Source organism: Grampus griseus (genome assembly GCF_964374135.1).
Source record: "Grampus griseus genome assembly, chromosome: 7".
Classification (NCBI taxonomy): domain Eukaryota; kingdom Metazoa; phylum Chordata; class Mammalia; order Artiodactyla; family Delphinidae; genus Grampus; species Grampus griseus.
Genome location: NC_139001.1, coordinates 8,194,054 through 8,217,505, shown reverse-complemented (window position 1 = coordinate 8,217,505; position 23,452 = coordinate 8,194,054).

The window sequence follows — 23,452 nt, the reverse complement described above, 5'->3', positions numbered from 1 at the left end:
CGTCCCGACGCGCCCTCCGATCCCTACAGCCCTGGAGAGACCCTGCCTGCGCGCTCTTCCAGCCGCGCCCGTGCCCACGCCGGCATCCCGTTCACCTACCATGCAGTCTGCGCCCCGCGAGATCCAGGGGCCGAGAGCCCACCCGCCGAGCGTGGGGCGGGCGTCCGCGGACCGATCGACGGACAGACGCGGCGCCAGAGCGAGCCGACGGGCAGACTGAGGGCGGCCAGCGCACTAGCAGCCCGCCGGGTCGCCCCGCCTGTCAGAGGTCGGGGACGCTCTGGCCAGGACCGCCAACAGGGGGCAGTGGTGCCCCTGCAGCCCACCCGGCCGCTGAACCCAGACACGCCCGTCTGGGGCCCCCCGCAGCCACCCAAACCGTAGCGACTGTGTTTCCAAGTGTCTGATGGGGCGCTTCCAGGAACACCCTTACCTCGTAGAGCCCTCACAACAACCTATTTTACAGATGAGAAAACTGAGCCTCAGAGGGATGAAGTTCGAATGATCTGGGTCTCACACCATGTCCCTGCGCTCCAGCGTGCTGACTCTTAGCTTAATCCCTTATTACGGTGTCCCTCCAGATCCCACCTCCTCCTGCCCCACGTTTCAAATGCACCTCCAAGGAGGTCCCACCAGCCCCTCCAAGTCAACAAGCCCCTAAAGGTCTCACCCCGCCTCCTAGGCTTCACATGGGATTCCTCCCCGTCTATCTCAGTCCCAGGATCGCAGTCTCCACGCCCTCTCCCTTAACGCTCTCTCCCTTCGGGTCCTCCAGCCCCTGGGTCCAGTACTCAGCACCCCACAGGACTGCTGCCGGAACCTCCATTCTTCCTTTGGTCTGGGCTCCCACAGCCCAGTCATCTTCCTGAAACCCCAACCATGGCATTCCTCTTCTTTTTTTTTTTTTTCCCCCCTGTACGCGGGCCTCTCACTGTTGTGGCCTCTCCCGCTGTGGAGCACAGGCTCCGGACGCGCAGGCTCAGCGGCCATGGCTCACGGGCCCAGCCGCTCCGCGGCATGTGGGATCTTCCCGGACCGGGGCATGAACCCATGTCCCCTGCATCGGCAGGCAGACTCTCAACCACTGCACCACCAGGGAAGCCACGGCATTCCTCTTCTTGAAAACCTTCTGTAGGGCCCCCCACTCCCTTCTGAAAAAGAACACCAAAGTCTAGTCTGGTTTCGTACCTCCCCACCCCACTTGCCTTCCTGGTCCCCTGTCACTATGTTCTCCCAGCCCAAATACCCCAAATACCTCTCAGCCATTCAAATGTTCCCCCTGCTCCTCTCTCCCTACCGCAGGGTGTCCACAGGAGGGAGGAGACTGTAGAGAGGGAAGAGGCCTCCTCCTCTCCCCCAAACTGTGCACTTGTTCAACCCAGCAGGGGGCACCTTCCCTGCTTGGCCCGCCTCCTCCAACCAGCTCCTTAGCTGAAGTTATTTCATCAGGAACTTGCTAGGGAGCTTAGAAGCGTGGATCTCACAGGCTGAAATGCTGGCTCCTGGGCCTCTTCCCAAGGTTTGATTTACTTAGTCTGGGCGAGATCCAGAAATCCTCGTTTTTGATACACACACCCTCCAGAGAGCCCCAGGCCCCAGAATCTCGCTGTGAGAAGCACCAGGAAGGGTTAAGTATAAAGCCCCAGGCCCCAGGAAGGCTGCTGTGAGCTGTGTAGAGGGAAGAGACTCAGCCCCTCTGTGCCTTGTAGGACGTGTAACCATCCTTACCACTACTGTGTGCTCGCTGTGAGACGCGGACTGCAAAGATTCAGCCCAGGGCTGGCACAGGGCCAGCACTCAAGAACGTAGGGTGGGATTTGCGTGGGATTATCTCTATTTAATGTTAACTGCAGGCAAAACCTTCTTCCCTCAGACTCTCGCTGCCCCACCCCCTCCTCATGAGTCACTGTCCGGGTCTTGGAGACCGGGAGTTAGATCCTGTCCCCCTCGCTGCCTTCCCAGGAGCTCCACATGTAAACAGAGCCCCAGGCACAGAGAGGTTGCAGGCAGCACAGGGACACACAGTGCCCATGTCCCTGGGGGAAAGGATTCTAGGGTGTCCCTGAGACTTAACTACTCAGCCTCAGATGCGTGAGCCTGGCTGGATGGAAACTTCAAGATCGGGGCCGCCATCACATCAGTTGAGCAGTGAGGGGAAGACAGCCCACCATGGGGTCACAGACCGCACTTGGCACGTCATGAGCCTTGTCGACCCCTACCCCCCTCAATGGAACACACCCACGCACACCACTGTGACCACTTCGTACAGACTCTGAGGGCCCGAAACCCACTGTGGACCCTTTGGAGGCGCTCAGAGCCCAGGAAAGGATGGGGAAGGACCTTAGCTCTGTCTTCCAGAGGGAGAATGGCTCCCGCCTGTTGGGAATTCCTACAGCTGGCTGCATCTTCACAGCATCAGCAGCCGTCAAACACCATGTCATGCTAAAAGGGTAGCCCCCCAAAAGGAGAGGCCCAGTGGCCATCATGACTGTGGCACTGACCAGAGGACCCTGGGTGTCCCAGCCTCCGGGCTGGAGCTTGAGAGCACCACGGCAGCATGTCCCATCAGAACCCCATGACATCTACTGCCTCCCTCTCCATCCTGAGGTGGCTTCCCCAGGGCCGTGTCCGGCCGGGGACTCCCACAAGGCTGAGGCCTGGCCTAGATGGGTGCCAGGTTTTCTGGGTGTATACCTCAGTCTCCTGAGCTTAGCCGGTGGACATCTACCCAGACTTGGGTGCTAGGGGCCCAACTCCACACGACAGCAAATCTGCCAAGCGTGTGCCACTGGGACCTCCGGGAGCCGGTGGGCACACCTCCCAGGTCCTGGAGCGTGTACAGGGCTCACTGGGCCTGAGGCACGTGATGAGTCCCATAGCCATCCCCACCCTGCTGACTCCTGGGAGGTCCAGAAACCCCACCCCGCCTGCTTTACTGCCCTCGGGGATGAGACAAGGAGGATGAGGTGAGCTTGGGGACACTGGGGCGCTGGATGGGACGGAGGGGCAGTTCTGCAGCCTGGGCAAGGGGGACAGCCCGGGACCCACCAGTAATCGGGCTCAGCAAACACGGAGAGCTGCGAACAGCAAACATCCGAGCAGGAGAGTCGCTGTGCTCACCTGGGCACTTTCCCAGGTCAGAGCCCTTTCCACCTGGCTCTGCTCGGCTGGCTCGGAGCCAGGCCATGGCCAGGAGAGAGGAGGAAAGGTCTGGGTCCCACAAGGTGGTGGGGGGCTGGGATGCACCTCAGTAAGCCGTGCGGCTTGTGGGGTCATCAGTACTGCCGAGCCCCCATTCCTGGTTCCGCTCACAGAAACTGGCCTACTCCCAAGAAGAGAGACAGTAAAGGAAGGCAGGGGACAATGGGGCCTGGATGAGAATCGCCGCTCTGCCAGAGACTGTGCACGCCAGACCCCAGCTTCCTGGTCTGTAAACCAGCAAGAACAGCACCTGTCTGTCAGGGTGCTGTGAGGATTCAGCGGGATAACATGGGTTAAAACACTTCAGTCTGACACACTCAAGAAATGGTGGTCATAACTCTGCTCAGCATTCTCTGGGAGACACCAGAAAACTGCCAGGAGTCAGGGCTGGTATGGGAGCCGGAAGACAGAGGAGCGTCACTCAGCAGGTTGTGGGGGAAGGCCCCCAGCAAGCTGGGGCGGGAGAGCTGGCCCCAGTGGGAGGGAAGGAGCACACAAAGCTGTGGGGGGCATGGGCAGGCCAGGCCCTGCAGCTGGACCTCGGAGACCTCCGCCTGTCCTGCCCATGAAGAGGCCCACTTGGGGCCGTCCGGCCCCTCCTGCCGAAGGGCCGTGAGCTGCTTCCGAGCGACCCCAGTCTCTCAGCGTTTGACATTGGCACAATTTCACACTTCCAGAAAAGTGGAAAGAATACAACCAAGAATTCCTATACACCCTTGACACTAATTCACGAAGTGTTAACATTTTACATTTCTTAAATCCTTTTCTGTGTGTATGGATATGCGTGTACGCAATTCTTCTGGACTCTCTGAGAGTCAGTTGCAAACATAATGCCCCTTTACCGCTTAATACTTCAGTTCTGGTTTAGTTTCACAGTGTTCCATGAATATTATTAATTCTACCTTCCCATAGGCGGTGGCATACCAAGGGGTGAGGGTAGAAGGAACAGCCAGCCTGGCAAGAATAATATCTTTCCACTCAGCACTTTGTGATTATAGAGAGCAGACCACTTCCAGCTGGTCTGATTACCACTTTACCTCTCTTCCCAAGTATTGCCATTCCCAAGGCAGACTGCTTTCAAGCCAATAGATACAAAAGCAGTATTCAAAGTGCTAGCAAAAAGAGGCTCAGGATTACAAAGGAAATAACATCAAACATCAAAATAACATCAAATAACATCTCATTGGAGAAAATAAATTAAAGAACCTAAAAGCAGTGAAAAATGACAACTGTTTGTGCGTGTGCGTGAGTCTTTCTAGGGTTATCGCAAGGTAAGTGAAAAGTGCTGGCTGTATCCACCAGCAATCGTTAGACGTGGCGAAGGGCACAAAACACAGGGACACGGAGAGTGTGTTGGGGGTTAGGCATCAGTGTGGGTACAGTTGACCCAAAGTTAAAGAAGGCCAGGAGTCTGTGCGCTTGAAGGCGGCGTGCCAGGAATGCTGCTGCTGAAATTCTTGTCGCAGGTGATGGTGGGCTCCTGTGCCAGATGAGGATCTTGGTTTGCAAATATCAAAACTGGCTCTGGCTAATTTAGGCAGGGTTTCCTGAAGACCATTAGGTAGCTGAAGACCCCTTGCAGGTGAAAGTGCTGGTGGTGCGGCCCTGTGTCCCCTGGACATGAGCCCCAGTCCAGGACCATGTCCCTACTTCTTTGAGACACTTGATGGACCCCTGCCCCGGGGTGACGCCCCGGATGCTGTGAAGTTGGATCCTACCCCAGCACTCTCACTGTTTGGGACAGGTGAGCCTTCAAGCCTTCTGGAGTGGAGGAAGGCAGATGCCCCGCCCAGAGGGGCATCCACAGCCCCTGGCAGACGTGCTGTTGCCAAGCAACCAAAACAAAGCACACAAGTCTCTGCCACCCAGGGGTCCAAGGCCTCTTCAAATGCACCAGCATCAGAGAGAGGGGCTGGCGCTCACATGGGCACAGGGGAGCCTGGCATTAGGGGTGGGGTGGCTTGTCCCAACAGGCTCACAAGTGTCAACAAAACCTTTTTGGAAAACTACACCCAGGAGAACACGTGTCTGCAAAGAAGATAAGAGATTCCAGTTATGCAAAGTTGGAAGGACCAGTTCACACTCCTATTTGAGGGGGTCACATCCAGGAATTGAAAGTTGAAATCCTTTTTGGTCCATTTGGACCAAAAACATGGCGGACTTGTAAACAGCCTGTCCTCAAGTAGACAATGTCAGTTCTCCTCCCAGCTGCCTTGAGACGGATATTATCACCCAGCAGCCCTCAGCTCTGAAGTTGCCAGGGGTTCTCTCTGGGGAGTGGATTAGGGTAAGAGGAGGGGAGATAATTCTTTTTGTTTTCCGTTAAACAGATTTTTTTCAACAGTCAACATTTGTTTTTCTTATAATAATTATATATGTAGATATATATATATTTTTTTATTTTAAAATGCAGTTCCTTGCTTAATCCTGGTAGCTTGTCTCGGGCCAAGCCCTTCATTGGGGTCAGGCCTAGCCTGGTCAGAAGCCTTCCAAGGACAGGTGGGGAAGACTTGGACACAGAGATGCACTGCAGCTGGTCACATGCCCTGGTGTCCCCAAGGCCCCCTCCGTATCGCTGCTACTTTGTCATCCCCAACTGTCACGCCCTCCACTGTGTCACCCCTACCACGCACCCAGGATCCCAGGCCCTGTGCGAGGAGCCAGGAGCCACAACACCAGCCTGCTCTGCTCCCTTCTCCTCGCCCCCAGGTACAGGGCCTTCTGCCCTATGGTCCCCCACTCCTGGTCCTCGTGCAGCGGTCGGGATGGAAGGGCAACCTCTGCCCAGGCCCAGTATGGGCACTTCCTGGCCACCAGGGGCAAACAGGGGCTTCTGGCCAGGAGCCTGGACCCAGATCCCATCCCCTGTGTGGCCCCTGTGTCGGCGGGGGATGCATCACGCCTAACAGCGTGGGCCTGTGGGCACTTACAGGCTTTAGTATTGCTTCCGTGGGGAGGGCGCCATCCTCTCTATTTCTCCCCACTTCTCACTCCCCGTGCAAAGCCCTGATCTTGACCAGCCACATCCCTCATTGAATGACCTAAAAGGACAGCACAAGCCTGGCTGAAACCCCTGCTGCCCCGACTGCCTGTGTGAGCTGCAGGGCCTCATTAACCATCTTTCCCCAGCTGCTGTGAGGATGAAATAATTCTTACAGACTCCGGGGTACATGTGGCATTTTTAATGACAAAATACATTCCAGAAAAATTTTGCAAGAATAGTACAAAGGACTTCCCTGGTGGCGCGGTGGTTGAGAGTCCGCCTGCCAATGCAGGAGACACGGGTTCGTGCCCCGGTCCGGGAAGATCCCACATGCCGCAGAGAGGCTGGGCCCGTGAGCCATGGCCTCTGAGCCTGCGCGTCCGGAGCTTGTGCTCCGCAACGGGAGAGGCCACAACAGTGAGAGGCCCGCGTACCGCAAAAAAAAAAAAAAAGAATAGTACAAAAAGGGAATTCCCTGGCTGTCCAGTGGTTAGGGCTCCACGCTTTCACTGCTGAGGTCGCGGGTTCGATCCCTGGTCGGGGAACTAGGATGCTGCAAGCTGCACGGTGCAGCTGGGGAAAAAAAAAAAAAAAAAGTACAAAAGACTTCTTGTCCTCAACCTTTTGAAAGTAAGTTGTTGGCCTGAAGCTCAGTCTCCCTAAATACTTCAGTACATGTTTCCTGCAAACGGGGAGCCCCTCCTGCATCACCGCAACACAGCCATCAACCTCAGGAACTGCACTGAGGCATTACTGCCGGCTAATCCACAAACCCTTTCAAGTTCTGCCAGTTGTCCCAGTCTGGAACAGTTCCTCAATCATCCCTTGACTTCGTGACCTCGACATTTTTTAAGATTACAAGCCAGTTATTTAGTAGGATTTCTCTCAATTAGGGCTTGCTGATGTCTCCTTACGATACATTCAGGTTATACGTTTTGGGCGGGAATATCATAGAAAAGGAGATCTGCCCTTTTCATCACATCCTATGAGGTAGCACCCAGCTTTGATTGGCCCTGTTACTGAAAATGGTAATTTTATTCCCTTGATTAGGGTGGTACCTGCCGGGGTTCTCCTCTAGAAAGCTACTACGTTTCCTTTTAGGATTAGTTTGTATTTTATGGAAGACACTTTGAGATTGTGTAAATATCCCATTTCTCATCAGACTCTTACCCACTAATTTTAGCATTCATTTATGATTCTTAGATGAATTAATTATTGGTTGCCAAATGGTAATTCTAATTCTATCATTCCTTCATTGATTAGTTGGTACTGTACTCTAAGATAAAAAATTTTCCTCTCACTATATCCTTGTGGACTCAGGATTTCTTATTGTATTCAATGAATAATAATCCATTATCATTATTTATCATGTTTAAATTGTCCCAGATTTGGCCAGTGGGAACCGCTTCAAGTTGCCTGCTATATCCTTTTCACATGTCTTCATCATAAATATTTCTGTGTCTTCTGGCACAGTCAGATATTCCAGGCTCATCATGTATTTCCCTGCACCAGTCTGGAATCAGCCATTTTCCAAGGAGCTCTGGTTCTTTTTAGCAGAGACTGGAGTTTAGAAACCAAGATCTGGGTGCCATGTGTGCTCATTACTACTAGGGTGTTGCTGCCCCCAGGCCCTCTCAGGAAGCCCAACTAGGGAATACATGTATAAACATAAATGTACATGTAGGTAAACATAACACACATATATGCACACATCAATATTTATTTGTATGTCTAGCCATAAACATTGAAAAACATGAACGGACATCAGTACCCCTAATTCCAATCCAACACCACAGCATTCATCCTTTACTATCCCTCCCTGACAGTGAGAAATGTGCCTTCTGTTATTTTCAGCATATTTACTTACTAGGTGGACCCCCCTCAGTATGTAACCAATCGTGCCAACCCCTCCTCACCCACTCAAGTCTAGCTCTGAGCCGTCCCTGCCCCCTCCCCTCCTCTAGCTGAGAAGCATGCAGGACACCCTCCTCACTGCACTCAGCTTCCAAGATAGAGGGAAACAGGCTCCCTCACCATGGATGAGTATTACAACATTTCTGGAGGGCAAATTGGCAATAGCCACCAAAGTATTGAGATTTATCCCTTTCGCCCTGCAACTTTACCTCCAAAAATTTATGGGAAAGAATAGTAGCTAAAATACAGAGATACGTGTAAGAGGGTATGAGTTATAACTTTGTCTGTAATAATGAAAAATTGGAGACAACCTAAACTTTCTTTATCTTAGCTCCTGAAAGAAGAGTACCCTGCATGCCTCCCAGAGTCATCTGCCTGTAGGACCAGACAGCTGGTTTCTAATTGACTTCCTCCAGAGCTCTTAGCTCCCCCTGTACTTCCTGACTGTGTTTGTACAAGAGTCCAGAGGGCTCCTGTGTGCCAGAGAAGGTCTTGGAGTAGAAAGAGGAAGATGCAAAGCATGTGCCTGAGCAGGGACCCTCCCTCCCCAGCTGAGGCTGAAATCAGAGTCAGGCCAAGGGGAGGAGACAGGGGACCCCAAAGACATCTGCTATCTCTGTCAATAGGGAATGGGCACAATAAATGGTAGAACACGCATATTAATTGGCACTGTGCATGCATGTGAAAGATGGAGGCTGATCTACACATGTTGCCCTAGAAAGGCACCCAGACAAGGTATGTTGCCAAGAGGAGCCTGTAAGAAACATAGCAGCAGGAAGGGTTGGATCCCAGGCATGTATATTACTAGGTTGTTGTTTTTTTAAAAAAAAACTAGGGTAGGTTTTTATGCTCAGGAAATTGTTGAAGAACATACAACAATCAGGGAACAGTGATCGTTTCTAGAGAGTGGGATTATAAGGGGCTTCTACTTCCTAAGTAATATATTTTTGTGTTGTTTGTATTTTCAGCAATGTGTATTGCTTGTATAATCATAAGACAAACAAAAATCAAATAAATAGTTAAAGAAGTCTGTGGAATCTGCTGAAACAGCTGTTGACCAAGTAAGGGAGGAACAGATAAGAACGCACAGGCAGGGGAGGGGAGGGATGTTAGCATGAAGGCAAGTGTTGGGTGGTGGTGGGCCTTTCGGCAAGGAAGGAGGACACAGGAGACCTGACGTGGGACGGGTCTGATCACTATAACAGGTGAAGTCAGCACCCTGCCCTTATCTCCTATAAACATCTGCAAATGCAGCTCATACACAGTGACAATTTCCTGAACCTCTCTCTCCGCCTGAGGGTGTTCTTTAGCATGGTAGTGTCTTCAGGGTTTTCTGGTTTAGGCCAAAAGTTCCAGGGACTTAACTCCCCAGAAACAACCCTCCTATGGAGGGATGGGAATGGATGGATAAATGCCCCACATGGTAGGCAACTTCCAAGATGGCTCCCAATGAGCCTCGCTTCCTGGTATTCACACCCCGTGTAGTTCCCTCCCACACTGAGTAGGGTTGAACTATGCAATTGCAGAAATGATGGTGTGTGACATCCAAGGCTAGATCATAAAAGCATTGAGGCTTCTGCCCTTCTCTCTTTTGGACCACTTGCTCTTGGTGGAAGCCACCTGCCATGTCATGAGGATACTGAAGCAGCACAGGAGAAGGTGTATGGGGTGAGGAACTAAGGACTCCTGCCAACGACCAGCACTAACTTGTCAGGCAAGCGAGCGAGCCCCCTTGGAAGGGGATCCTCCAGTCCCAGTCAAACTTTCAGATAATTCCAGTCTCATGAGAGACAGTAGCTAGAACCCTGAGCCAGAACCACCAGTTCAGCTGCTCCTGGATTCCTGACCCTTGAAAAAAGTGTGTTATGTAAATGTTTATTTTTTTAAGCTTTGAAGTTCTGGAGTAATTTGTTATGCAGCAATAGCTAACTGATAATCTCATACACTCCTGGTGGGAATGTAAAACAGAACAGCCACCTTGGAAAACAGTTAGGTAGTTCCTCAAATGACTGAATATAGAGTTACATATGATTCAGCAATTCCACTCCTAGGTATATTCCCAAGAGAAATGAAAACATTTGTTTACACAAAAACTTGTACACAAATGTTTATAGCAGCATTATTCATGAGAGTCAAAACGTGGAAACAACCCAAATGTCCATCAATGGACAAATGGAGAAACAAAATGTGGTATATTCGTACAATGGAATATTATTCGGCCATAAAAATCAAAGAGGTACAGATACATGCTATAGCTTGACTGAACCTTGAAAAGTGATAGAAACTGGTCACAAAAATCCATGTATTATATGATTCTATTCATATGAAATGGCCAGAATAGGCAAATCTATAGATACAGAAAGTAGATTAGTGGCTGCTTAGGTTGAGGTGGGGTGGTGGTGGATAGGGGTGACAGTTAAAGGTGTGGGATTTCTTTTTGAGGCTATGAAAGTCTTCTAAAATTGACCATGGTTGGTGATGGTTGCACATGTCTGTAAATATACAAAAAAAACTTTGAATTGTATACTTTTAATGGGTGAATTGTATGGATGGCAGTTATATATTTTTTATATTTAATTAATAAATTTATTTATTTATATTTTTGGCTGCGTTGGGTCTTCATTGCTGCGTGCAGGCTTTCTCTAGCTGTGGTGAGCAGGGGCTACTCTTCATTGTGGTGCACAGGCTTCTCATTGCGGTGGCTTCTCTTGTTACAGAGCACGGGCTCTAGGCACGTGGGCTTCAGTAGTTGTAGCACACAGGCTCAGTAGTTGTGCCTCAAGGGCTCTAGAGCGCAGGCTCAGTAGTTGTGGCACACGGGCTTAGTTGCTCTGCGGCATGTGGGATCTTCCCAGCCCAGGACTCGAACCCGTGTCCCCTGCATTGGCAGGCGGATTCTTAACCACTGCGCCACCAGGGAAGTCCTGACAGTTATATCGTAATAAAACTTATTTTTTAAAAAAACAGATGACGAATACACCACAGCTTCCTTTCCCCCTGGTGGAACAACTCTGAGGCATGTTCCACAGAGCCTCTCAGAGGGTCCCCAGTAGGACTGAACACTAGTTGCCCAAAGCCAGAGCTGGTCTGTTAATAAACACTGGATTTTCTTTCCTCTCGTCATTGTCTCACTCCTCCACCCCACGCTTTTTGGGATCACATCTCAAATAAACTACTTAACCCAATTCTTGTCTCAAGGTTCGCTTTTGAGGGAACCCAAACGAAAGCGAGCATGTTCTTCAGGTTGAGAGTCAAGGTTCTCCGGGGTGGGGCTGATTCTGAGCCCCATCCCTACGGATCTCAGCTGGGGGGACTGCCCACTGGCTGACTGTCCAGGGCAAAGGCTTGAACCAAAGTCCAAAATAGTCGCAGAGCTGGCCATCCCCACAGCATGCGTGGCATGAGCCTGGTGTGATGTGCACACATGCTAACACACACACACACACACACACACACACACACTCTTTCAGGCCTGGGAACAGTGGTGGGACCATTAAACAACCAGGGCCTGCCTCTGCGCTTTATCCGAGACGGGATATGTGGGACGTGTTCATTTCCCCTTGGGCTTATTTTTCCTGTCTCTATGGCTGGGCGTCATCTGACCACACAAACCACCAAGACAGAGAAGCAGGAGGTTATGAAAGGCTGTGGGGTGAGAGTTCAGCAGAGTCTGTGGGAAGGGTCAGACCCTTCGAGTGTGATCTTGAGGTATCTGATTAAGAAAAAGCAAAGATTGCACAGCCAAGACTTGCAGTTAGGGAGACAGGAACACCTCTTGAGGTCCCCCAGGCAAAGGGACCAGTGTGGTGAGGCATCTCCTGCCCAGCGAGTCCCAGGTCACTTTGGCAGTGAACTTCACCAACAGTCACTGAGCAAAGGCTGAGAGTCAAACAGCAGAGGGGAGAGGTTTGGGCTCAACCATGCTTCTCACTCCAGCCTCCAGGCCAAGATTGGGAACCAGGTGCCCAGAACTTTATTCCTTCCCAAATTCAGACATGCTCAGCCCGAGTCAAATGCCTTCATCTTCAAGCAAAAGATAGTTGGTGGATGTTAATATTCCCAACATACACAGAGTTGCCCAGAGCAACAGAGCCAAAGAGCCCAGGTTGGCTCAAAGGTTTCAATATCCATCTATCTATCTATCCATCTATCTATTTATCTATCCATCCATCCATCTACTTACCTACCTCTCTATTTATCTATCACCTATCTCCTATTGGTTCTGTTTTTCTAGAGAGCCCTGATTGATGTATCTACTCTCAGTGGAAGGCAAGACGGAGAGGTGCTGAGTGGCGGGATGTCAAAGATAAGGGTACCCCATTCAGGGGACACGAGTGTCACTCCTGGGGAGACAACCCCCAAGGTCATAGAAAAGCAGGTACGAGATTTGCTGAGACTTGCCCTGCTGCTCTGCACTCATAAAATGCATCCTGCTGTTGGTTTAACCAAGCTGGCCAGAAAACCAAAAATAACCCCCATAATGCTATCCCAAGACAGCGCTGCAAACGGAAAATTACAGAAGCCACTCAAAGGACTCATGAAGTTCAGGTCCCATAGCCAGCTTGATCATGCCACTGTCCTCCTGAAAATCCTCCCAAGGCTCCTAGAATAAACCCCGGCTTAAGTCAGCCTGCAGCTCAGCCTTGCCCAACTCTGTTCACCTTCTGCTTCCCTGTGCTTGGCCAGACCACTCTCTGCCACCTCAGGGCCTTTGCACGTGCTGCTTGCTCTGCTCGTCCTAGCTTCCCCTGGCTCTTTCCCTGGCATCTTCTCATCCTCAGAGCTCTGAGGTGGCTTCCCTGACCACACATTCTGGCATGCCCTCCTCTACTCCCAAACCTTCTGCTACATCCCCTGTTTATGCCCTTCATGGAACTTATTACAGCCTGGAACGATCTTATTTGTTCGTTTTCTTGTTTATTACGTCTCCTCGATCTGTCTAGAGGGTCCAGGAGAACATGCTCATCTCATTCTCTTCTATCTTCCCGATACCAGGTCATAGGAGAGAGCACCTGATACGTATTCTTTTTTTTTTTGGCCATGCCACACAGCTTATAGGATCTTAATTCCCTGACCAGAGATCGAACCCATACCCATTGCAGTGGAAGCACTGGGTCCTAACCACTGGACCACCAGGGAATTCCCTTGATACATATTCAATAAATGAATGATCCCTCAGCTCCTAAGCTCATCCGTGTTTGGTCAGGAGCCCTTCCCCCCTTCCCACAGTGCCCTGGACCAGCCCCATCATGTCCCTTGGTTGTTGACAGTACAGCCATGGAATTCAGCTGTGCAGGGGTTTGGGCCCCTCACTGGAGGGTACAGGACTTGGATACCTTGACCAGGGTTGGACCTAAAGAGAAAAACTTGCTGCCAGACAAAATAGAACTGAAATGAGCCCTTAAGAGTGTTCCAGGCGGAGAGAACAACAGGGGAAGTGCTGTCGGGCAGTGCCCTCAGTAACTGACTGGAAGCCAGAGGACCTCCCACTATGAGCCAGGAGGAGAGCCGCGTGAGCTGAGGGCAGAAAGGAGGGCAGGGCCTGAGAGCAGACTCTGGGATCCAGGGAAGGGTCTTCAGTAGGAAAATGCTATGGTCTGGTTCACATGTTGAAAATTCAGAGATTGTTTCTGGACTGAGGGAGTGGGGAGTAGGGGTGAGAGAGGGACATTTTTTACTATAGTATCAGCTACACTAGCAGTATCAGTACAGTATCTAGCAGTATCAGCTATACTGCTAGATTTTTTTCTTTCTACTCTGTAAAGGTACTGCCTTAAAATTTAAGCAAAAAAACAATTGCTCTGACTGCTAGGTGGAGGCCGGACTGTAAGAGATAGAGGGGATTTGGGTTGGGACCTGGGACAGAGACGCAAGCTGCCCACCTAATATCCATTCTCCTTTCTCGCTCTTTCCTCACTCCCAGATCCTAGTTTCTTTGCTTTTCCAAGTGACCCTTTATACAGTATGTATCCAGCTAAATAATTACATTTCCCAAACAGGAGATACTGTTCAATAGAAATTGTTGAGTGGGACTTATGAGAAAATTCTTTTTTTTTTTTTTTTTTTATTTCTTTATAGAGCAGGTTCTTTTTTTTTTTTTTTTTTGCGGTACGTAGGCCTCTCACTGTTGTGGCCTCTCCCGTTGCGGAGCACAGGCTCCGGACGCGCAGGCTCAGCAGCTATGGCTCACGGGCCCAGCCACTCCGCGGCATGTGGGATCTTCCCGGACCGGGGCACAAACCCATGTCCCCTGCATCGGCAGGTGGACTCTCAACCACTGCGCCACCAGGGAAGCCCGAGCAGGTTCTTATTAGTTATCTATTTTATACATATTAGTGTATATATGTCAGTCCCAATCTCCCAATTCATCCCACCACCACCCCACCCACCCACCACTTTCCCCCCTTTGTGTCCATATGTATGTTGTTTACATCTGTGCCTCTATTTCTGCCCTGCAAACTGGTTCATCTGTACCGTTTTTCTAGGTTCCACATATATGCGTTAATATAAGACATTTGTTTTTCTTTTTCTGACTTACTTCACTCTGTATGACAGTCTCTAGATCCATCCACGTCTCTACAAATGACCCAGTTTCATTCCTTTTTACGGCTGAGTAATACTCCATTGTATATATGTACCACATTTTCTTTATCCATTCATCTGTCGATGGGCATTTAGGTTGCTTCCATGACCTGGCTATTGTGAATAGTGCTGCAATGAACATTGGGGTGCATGTGTCTTTTTGAATGATGGTTTTCTCTGGGTAAATGCCCAGTAGTGGGATTGCTGGGTCCTATGATAATTCTATTTTAGTTTTTTAAGGAACCTCCATTCTTTTCTCCATTAGTGGCTGTATCAATTTACATTCCCACCAACAGTGCAAGAGGGTTCCCTTTTCTCCACAGCCTCTCCAGCATTTGTTGTTTGTAGATTTTTTTTTTTTCTTTTGCGGTACGCGGGCCTCTTACTGTCGCGGCCTCTCCCGTTGCGGAGCACAGGCTCCGGACGCGCAGGCTCAGCGGCCATGGCTCACGGGCCCAGCCACCCCGCGGCATGTGGGATCTTCCCAGACCGGGGCACGAACCCGTGTCCCCTGCATCGGCAGGCAGACTCTCAACCACTGCACCACCAGGGAAGCCCCTGGAAGATTTTTAATCACAGTTTCAATTTCATTACGTGTGATTGGTCTGTTCATATTTTCTATTTCTTCCTGGTTGTCTTGGAAGCTTATACCTTTCTAAGAATTTGTCCATTTCTTCCAGGTTGTCCATTTTATTGGCATAGAGTTGCTCGTAGTAGTCTCTTAGGATGCTTTGTATTTCTGCGGTGTCTGTTGTAACTTCTTTTACTGACACCTTTTACAGAAACTCCTTTTTCATTTTTAATTCTATTGATTTGAGTCTTCTCCCTCTTTTTCTTGATGAGTCTGGCTAATGGGTTATCAATTTTGTGTATCTTCTCAAAGAACCAGCTTTTAGTTTTATTGATCTTTGCTACTGTTTTCTTTGTTTCTATTTCATTTATTTCTGCTCTGATCTTTATGATTTCTTTCCTTCTACTACCTTTGGGTTTTGTTTGTTCTTTTTTCTCTAGTTCCTTTAGGTGTAAGATTAGGTTGTTTATTTGAGGTGTTTGTTGTTTCTTGAGGTAGGATTGTATTGCTATAAACTTCCCTCTTAGAACTGCTTTTGCTGCATCCCATAGGTTTTGGATCGTCGTGTTTTCATTATCATTTGTCTCTAGGTATTTTTTGATTTCCTCTTTGATTTCTTCTGTGATCTCTTGGTTTTTTAAGTAACGTATTGTTTAGCCTTCTTGTGTTTGTGCTTTTTACGTTTTTTCCCTGTAATTGATTTCTAATCTCATAGCGTTGTGGTCAGAAAAGATGCTTGATATGACTTCAATTTTCTTAAATTTACTGAGGCTTGATTTGTGACCCAAGATGTGATCTATCCTGGAGAATGTTCTGTGTGCACTTGAGAAGAAAGTGTAATCTGCTGTTTTTGGATGGAATGTGCTATAAATATCAATTAAATCTATCTGGTCTATTGTGTCATTTAAAGCTTGTGTTTCCTTATTAATTTTCTGTCTGGATGATCTGTCCATTGGTGTAAGTGAGGTGTTAAAGTCCCCCACTATTATTGTGTTACTGTCAATTTCCTCTTTTATAGCTGTTAGCAGTTGCCTTATGTATTGAGGTGCTCCTATGTTGGGAGCATATATATTTATAATTGTTATATCTTCTTCTTGGATTGATCCCTTGATCATTATGTAGTGTCCTTCCTTATCTCTTGTAATATTCTTTATTTTAAAGTCTATTCTGATATGAGTATTGCTACTCCAGCTCTCTTTTGATTTCCATTTGCATGGAATATCTTTTTCCATCCCCTCACTTTCAGTCTGTATGTGTCCCTAGGTCTGAAGTGGGTCTCTTGTCGACAGCATATATATAGGTCTTGTTTTTGTATCCATTCAGTGAGCCTGTGTCTTTTGGTTGGAGCACTTAATCCATTCACATTTAAGGCTATTATCAATATGTATGTTCCTAGGACCATTTTCTTAATTGTTTTGGGTTTCTTCTCTTGTGTTTCCCACTTAGAGAAGTTCCTTTAGCGTTTGTTGTAGAGCTGGTTTGGTGGTGCTGAATTTTCTTAGCTTTTGCTTGTCTGTAAAGCTTTTGATTTCTCCATCGAATCTGAATGAGATCCTTGCTGGGTAGAGTAATCTTGGTTGTAGGTTCTTCCCTTTCATCACTTTAAATATGTCATGCCACTCCCTTCTGGCTTGTAGAGTTTCTGCTGAGAAATCAGCTGTTAACCTTATGGGAGTTCCCTTGTACCTTATTTGTCGTTTTTCCCTTGCTTTTAATAATTTTTCTTTTCCTTTAATTTTCACTAATTTGATTACTATGTGTCTCAGCATGTTTCTCCTTGGGTTTATCCTGTATGAGATTCTCTGCGCTTCCTGGACTTGAGTGCCTATTTCCTTTCCCATATTAGGGAAGTTTTCGACTATAATCTCTTCAAATATTTTCTCGGGTCCTTTCTCTCTCTCTTCTCCTTCTGGGACCCCTATAATGCGAGTGTTGTTGCGTTTAATGTTGTCCCAGAGGTCTCTTAGGCTGTCTTCATTTCTTTTCATTCTTTTTTCTTTATTCTGTTCTGCACCAGTGAGTTCCACCTTTCTGTTTTCCAGGTCACTTATCCGTTCTTCTGCCTCAGTTATTCTGCTGTTGATTCCTTCTAGTGTAGCTTTCATTTCAGTTATTGTATTGTTCATCTCTGTTTGTTTGTTCTTTAATTCTTCTAGGTCTTTATTAAACATGTCTTGCATCTTCTTGATCTTTGCCTCCATTCTTTTCCGAGGTCCTGCATCATCTTCACCATCATTATTCTGAATCCTTTTTCTGGAAGGTTGCCTATCTCCACTTCATTTAGTTGTTTTTCTGGGGTTTTATCTTGTTCCTTCATCTGGTACATAGCCCTCTGCCTTTTCACCTTGTCTATCTTTCTGTGAATGTGGTTTTTGTTCCACAGACTGCAGGATTGTAGTTCTTCTTGCTTCTGCTGTCTGCCCTCTGGTGGATGAGGCTATCTAAGAGGCTTGCGCAAGTTTCCTGATGGGAGGGACTGGTGGTGGGTAGAGCTGGCTGTTGTGGGCAGAGCTCAGTAAAACTTTAATCCACTTGTCTGCTGATGGGGGGTGGGGGGTGGGCTGGGTTCCCTCCCTGTTGGTTGTTTGGCCTGAGTCAACCCAACACTGGAGCCTACCCGGGCTCTTTGGTGGGGCTAACGGCAGACTCTGGGAGGGCTCACACCAAGGAGTACTTCCCAGAACTTCTGCTGCCAGTGTCCTTGTCCTCACGGTGAGACACAGCCACCCCCCACCTCTGCAGGAGACCCTCCAACACTAGCGGGTAGGTCTGGTTCAGTCTCCTATGGGGTCACTGCTCCTTCCCCTGGGGTCCCGATGCGCTCACTGCTTTGTGTGTGTCCTCCAAGAGTGGGGTCTCTGTTTCCCCCAGTCCTGTCAAAGTCCTGCAATCAAACCCCGCTAGACTTCAAAGTCTGATTCTCTAGGAATTCCTCCTCCCATTGCCGGACCCCCAGGTTGGGAAGCCTGACATGGGACTCAGAACCTTCACTCCAGTGGGTGGACTTCTGTGGTATAAGTGTTCTCCAGTTTGTGAGTCACCCCCCCAGCAGTTATGGGATTTGATTTTATTGTGATTGCGCCCCTCCTATCATCCCATTGTGGCTTCTCCTTTGTCTTTGGATGTGGGATATCTTTTTTGGTGAGTTCCAGCGTCTTCCTGTCGATGATTGTTCAGCAGTTAGTTGCGATTCTGGTGCTCTCGCAAGAGGGAGTCGGTTCTCTAGAACTTTTAGTCATTTCTTATATACAGTCTTATTTTCTTGTTCCTCTCTAGCACACAATTTAACAATTGTGCACCATTTTGTCCATTACTTCAGTGTGTATATTTTATCTCCCCAACTGTATGTAGTTGCTCCCTGTTACAAACTGAATGGTGTCCCCACAAAATTCATGTGTTGAAATCCTAACCTCCAGTTAGCATGACTATATATGGAGATAGGATATTTAAAGACATAATTAAGGTTAAATGAGATCACTGGGGTGGGCCCTAATCCAATATGACTGGTGTCCTTATAAGAAGATGAGATTAGGACACAGAGGGAAGGCTGTGCCAAAGACACAGTGAGAAGATGGCCGTCTGCAAGCCAAGGGGAGAGGCCTCAGAAGAAACCAGCCCTGACGACACTTTGATCTTGTGCTTCCAGACCTCAGAACTGTGAGAAATTTCACATCTGTTGTTTAAGCCACCAGCCTCTGGTACTTTGTTACGGCAGCGGCAGGAAACTAATACACTCCAGTCCTGCGTTTGTTCCTTACACTCAGAAACACCCATACTGAGCACCCATGATGCACCAGGCTCACTGGATACACTGATGCCTGATTCTCAGGCCTGCCTGCTTCCCTCTTCTGCTGACTGCTCTGCTTGGCCTGTGGTGGGGCTGTGGGCCAGCTGGTCCCCAGGAGCTGTTTGTAGACGTTCCATCCTCCTCTGCCTCAGTCCCCTAAATAAAGCCATCTCCACCTTGCCAGCTGATCCTCTGCCCTCCCTGTGCATGATAGCCACCTCACTCCCTAGCAGTGGTCCTTACCAAGGTCTCCCATAACCTCCATGGACGGAATCCAGGCTCAGCCCTTCCAAATGGCCTTCCGGACCTGTCCACTGTCTGGTGCTTCCATCGTCTTTAACATGAACAAATGGTTCACATCTCCATCTCTGGGGACTAGGCCTGTTCTCCCAGCATGGCTGGGCTTTGACCTCTCCCTGCGCTCACCATCCATCAGCCACCAGATCCTGTTGATTCAGCCTTCAAACTATCTCCCTTGTGGGCCCTTCCACTCCACCCCTGGGGACCCGCTCGGGCAGGGCCCCTTCTCTCCTGAAGGCCCTTCTTAGGAGAACCTGGAGGGTTTGCTGAGGAAGCAAAAGGGAAGAAGGGCAGAGTAACAGCTATAAAGAGGGCAAGGTTCCCCCTCCCCCAATTAGAGGACGGGAGGGAGAGATGGGCAGAGAGGGGAGGGGAGAGAGGAGGTCAGTTGGTCTGAGGGCAGAGGGGCCCCCATCTCCTGTGTCCCGGCAGTGCCCCTGGGGAGCGGCAAGACCAAGAGAGGGATGCCACTAGCCAGGTGCCCCCAGGACGAGGGCCCCGGGGCAGCATCAGGTAAGAGACCAAGCCCCAGGGCAGCCCCAAGCTGTGGGAAGCAGCCACCCTCCAGGGTTCAACAGAGCGACAAAAGGAGTCTTGCAGCCACAGGGTGGGTTCTCGACCCTTTGCTCTCCCACCCTGGCCTCAGCTCTGTGGAATGGTGCGCGGAGGCAATGGAGTGGGAGAGGGTGTCCCTGCAAAGGGCTGAGGTGAAACCCATCAGCATGGGGGCTGGGGGGGGAACTAAGCAAGTAGTCCGAGCGTTATATGCGCTAAAGCTCAGCGGTGAACTTGTTTTGGAGATTTCTGACATTCGTAGGCTTGGTTTGTTTGGGTTTTTTCCACTTATTTCCCAGATGAAAAGTGCAAAGACGCCTCTATCCGGTTCCAGACCAGACATCAGGCAGCTCTGAGTCCAGGTTAGGGCTGCAGAGACCTCCCCAAGCAACCAGCCAGGCCCCCAAGCCACACATGCACACCTTCGCCCCCCAAAGGGGAAAGAGGGACACCCGCCTCACTCGGCTCTGCGTCTGGCTGGAGGTGGAGGTGTGTGTGTTGGGGGGAAGGGGGCGCAGTGGGGAGGACCACGGACGGCCAGGGGCTCCTAAGTCTGCCTGCAAAGCAACGTTTTTAATAGCCCCAAATGACTGAAGCCGGCGTGGGGAGGATCAGCGTGGAGACCAGCTGGCAGTCTTCTATATCCGTCAGAGTCACCCAACTGTTGATTGTAACCCCAGAGTTTCTGAGCCAGCAGGGGTGCGGTGGGGCCCAAGAAATGTGCATTTCTAACAAGGTCCCAGGAGAGGCGGATGCTACGGGTGAGGACCGCGCCTCGAGAAGCGCTTATGCGGAAGTCTGGCTCCCGGGGTTCTGGCGTCTCGGGCAACCTGGGTTCCAATGGCAGATCTGCCCCCTGCTGGCAAGTGGCCCCTTAGGCCAAAGAAATTGCTTCTTCAGCCTAAATTTCTTCTCTACTAGAGAGATAAATAAATATATTTACCTCCTGAGGTGGCTGTATGGATCAAGTTGAGATAACCTGGGTAAATTATTTAGCACAATTCCTGGCACGTAATAAGACCAGGGAAAAGTTCTCTTTCAATTTGTTGAGGTGTGGGAATTTGGCTGGAAGGAAGCTGCTATTTTGGGGGTGGGTTGTTTTTTGTAAGCCTTAAAGAATTATTTGACTTTTAAAAACATGTACCTGTGCAACCTTGGTTAAAATGAAAATTTCATTTTTAAAATTGCATATCTTTTTTAATATCATTAAAAAAGAGCCCAAAACACTTTAATAGTTTAAAAATGGAAACATCTGTAGACAATTGTATTATTATTTCCAATTATTCACGCTCCCTTCCTGAAACAGTATTATGCAACCCCACCCACTACCGTGTGACCTGTGGTGCCCCCTGGAGAGGAGCTATTCGCCCAGCCCCACTGACTTTGACCTTGACCCCATGACTGCGTTTGCAAACGGCCTGTGTGTAGACAGGACCTGTAGCACATCAGAGCAGAGACTTTAAGAGCCATTGCTTTTTTCCACCCGCTCGCTTGCTCTTGTCCTCTGCCACAAGGCTGACATGTCCCCCCGGGGGCTGTTCCTTCAGCTTGAACAAAGGAGAATTACAGCCACAGCTGACCCACAGCCAAAAGGTGCCAAGCCACAGGCAAGCTGTGAAGGAAATGTAAGAGGGTCAAGAAACGAGCCTTGATGTCCATGAGCTACCGAGATGTGGGGATGCGTTGTTACTGCAGCTATACCTAGTGAAAACTGACTAAGACCATCCTACAAGAGGTGCCTGGCTAAATAAAATATGGTGTGTCTTTTTTTTTTTTTTTTTTTTTTTAGTATGGTGTGTCTTAATGATGGGTATGCAACTATTAAATGTAGTTATATTTTCAATTAAAATTTATATTTAAATATATTCAGCTATTAATATTAAATTTAAGAATATAGGAAATTTCTCAAAGTATCATTTCTAATAAGGGAACAAAGGCAGAGTTTCAAACTGAAAGTACAGGATCCCAACTTTGTAAATAAAAATATATCTTGTATATATTGCTTGAGGTAAGTTGGGTGGTAATTTTGCCTAGAAACAAAAGGATTGGGGGGTGGGGTAAAGACACCTAAATGTTAACAGTGATTATCTCAAGGTGGTAGAATTAGGAAGGGTGGTTATTCTCCTTTATGCTCATCTGCACTTTCCAACTCATCTATAATGACGTGTCACGCTTTTATAATTTAGATAAATAGTACAGGTATGTTTAAAAGAATCCATGGCCAACGGCAGCATGGAGGGCAGGGAGCCCTGGGAAGGCAGCAGGGCTCAGGGGCCCAGTAGGTCCTGGAGGGGCACAGAGGTGGGAGTGGAGGGAGATTTCTCATGGTCTCCTTATACCCAGGCACCCCATGCACAGGCTTAAACCTAGAGCTTTTTTTTTTTTTTATGCGGTACGCGGGCCTCCCACTGCTGTGGCCTCTCCCGTTGCGGAGCACAGGCTCTGGACGCGCAGGCTCAGCGGCCATGGCTCACGGGCCCAGCCGCTCCGCGGCATGTGGGATCCTCCCAGACCAGGGCACGAACCCGTGTCCCCTGCATCGGCAGGCGGACTCCCAACCACTGTGCCACCAGGGAAGCCCAAACCTAGCAGCTTTTAATGTCCTATGAGAATATGTGCAACTTTTTAAAAACAGATTAATTGGCTCCAAATATAAAAATAAAAGTGTGATTTCTGGGTTAGTAAATGTTAATAATAAAAGTTAATAAATGTTTAAATGTCTAAAAATTGTAACCACGCATCAAAAAGTTCAGTGCAGTGACTGCTTAATGGGTACAAGTTGCCATTTGAGGTGATGAAAATGTTCTGGAACTGGATTTATGTTGTGAATGTACTTAATGCTGCTAAATTGTACACTTTCAAACGGTTCAAATGGTAAATTTTATGTTACGTGTATTTGACCACTGCGGGGAAAAGAACCCTCAACTTCAATGAAAGTCAAGCCTTCTGTGATTATATGGAACTCACATTTGATGTGGAATTTGGATGGCCTCAGTGTATCTAATATAATGGGAGTGGGACCCCAAAATAAAATTGCCCCAGAAGAGGCAGTGGTTGGTAATGATCCGTATTCTCCTGTCACTGGACACCTTGTGGAGTAACAGAGAATGTGTAGCTTTTAGAGTGGGGGCAAGAGTGAGGTGTGGAGCACAGACCTCTTCCTCATGCTGTCACATGGCTGGGAGAGGTGCCGCCTGCGGAGCCAGGGGCCTGAATAAGGGATGGGCAGCCTCCTGCAATGCCGCAGAATCAGCACTGGGTGGCAGCAGAGAGCCAGCTCAAGAAGAGATGGCACCTGGGAGCTGCCCCACATCCACTGCTTTCTCTCCCCGATTCCCCTGCCCCTGACTCTCCCAAGACACCAAGACTAAGCAAGACAGTCGTTTCAGCTTGATTTTCAGAAGATGGTGCCATTTCTCAAGAGGAAATTGTTTTGCAAGCAAACCTATGTTTTTCACCAACTCCTTCCAGTGGGATATTCAAGAATATTCAAGATAGGTCAGTTTTTACATGTTTGATACATTCCATCATCTGAAACATGTTTCCGATTTCTCTGTAG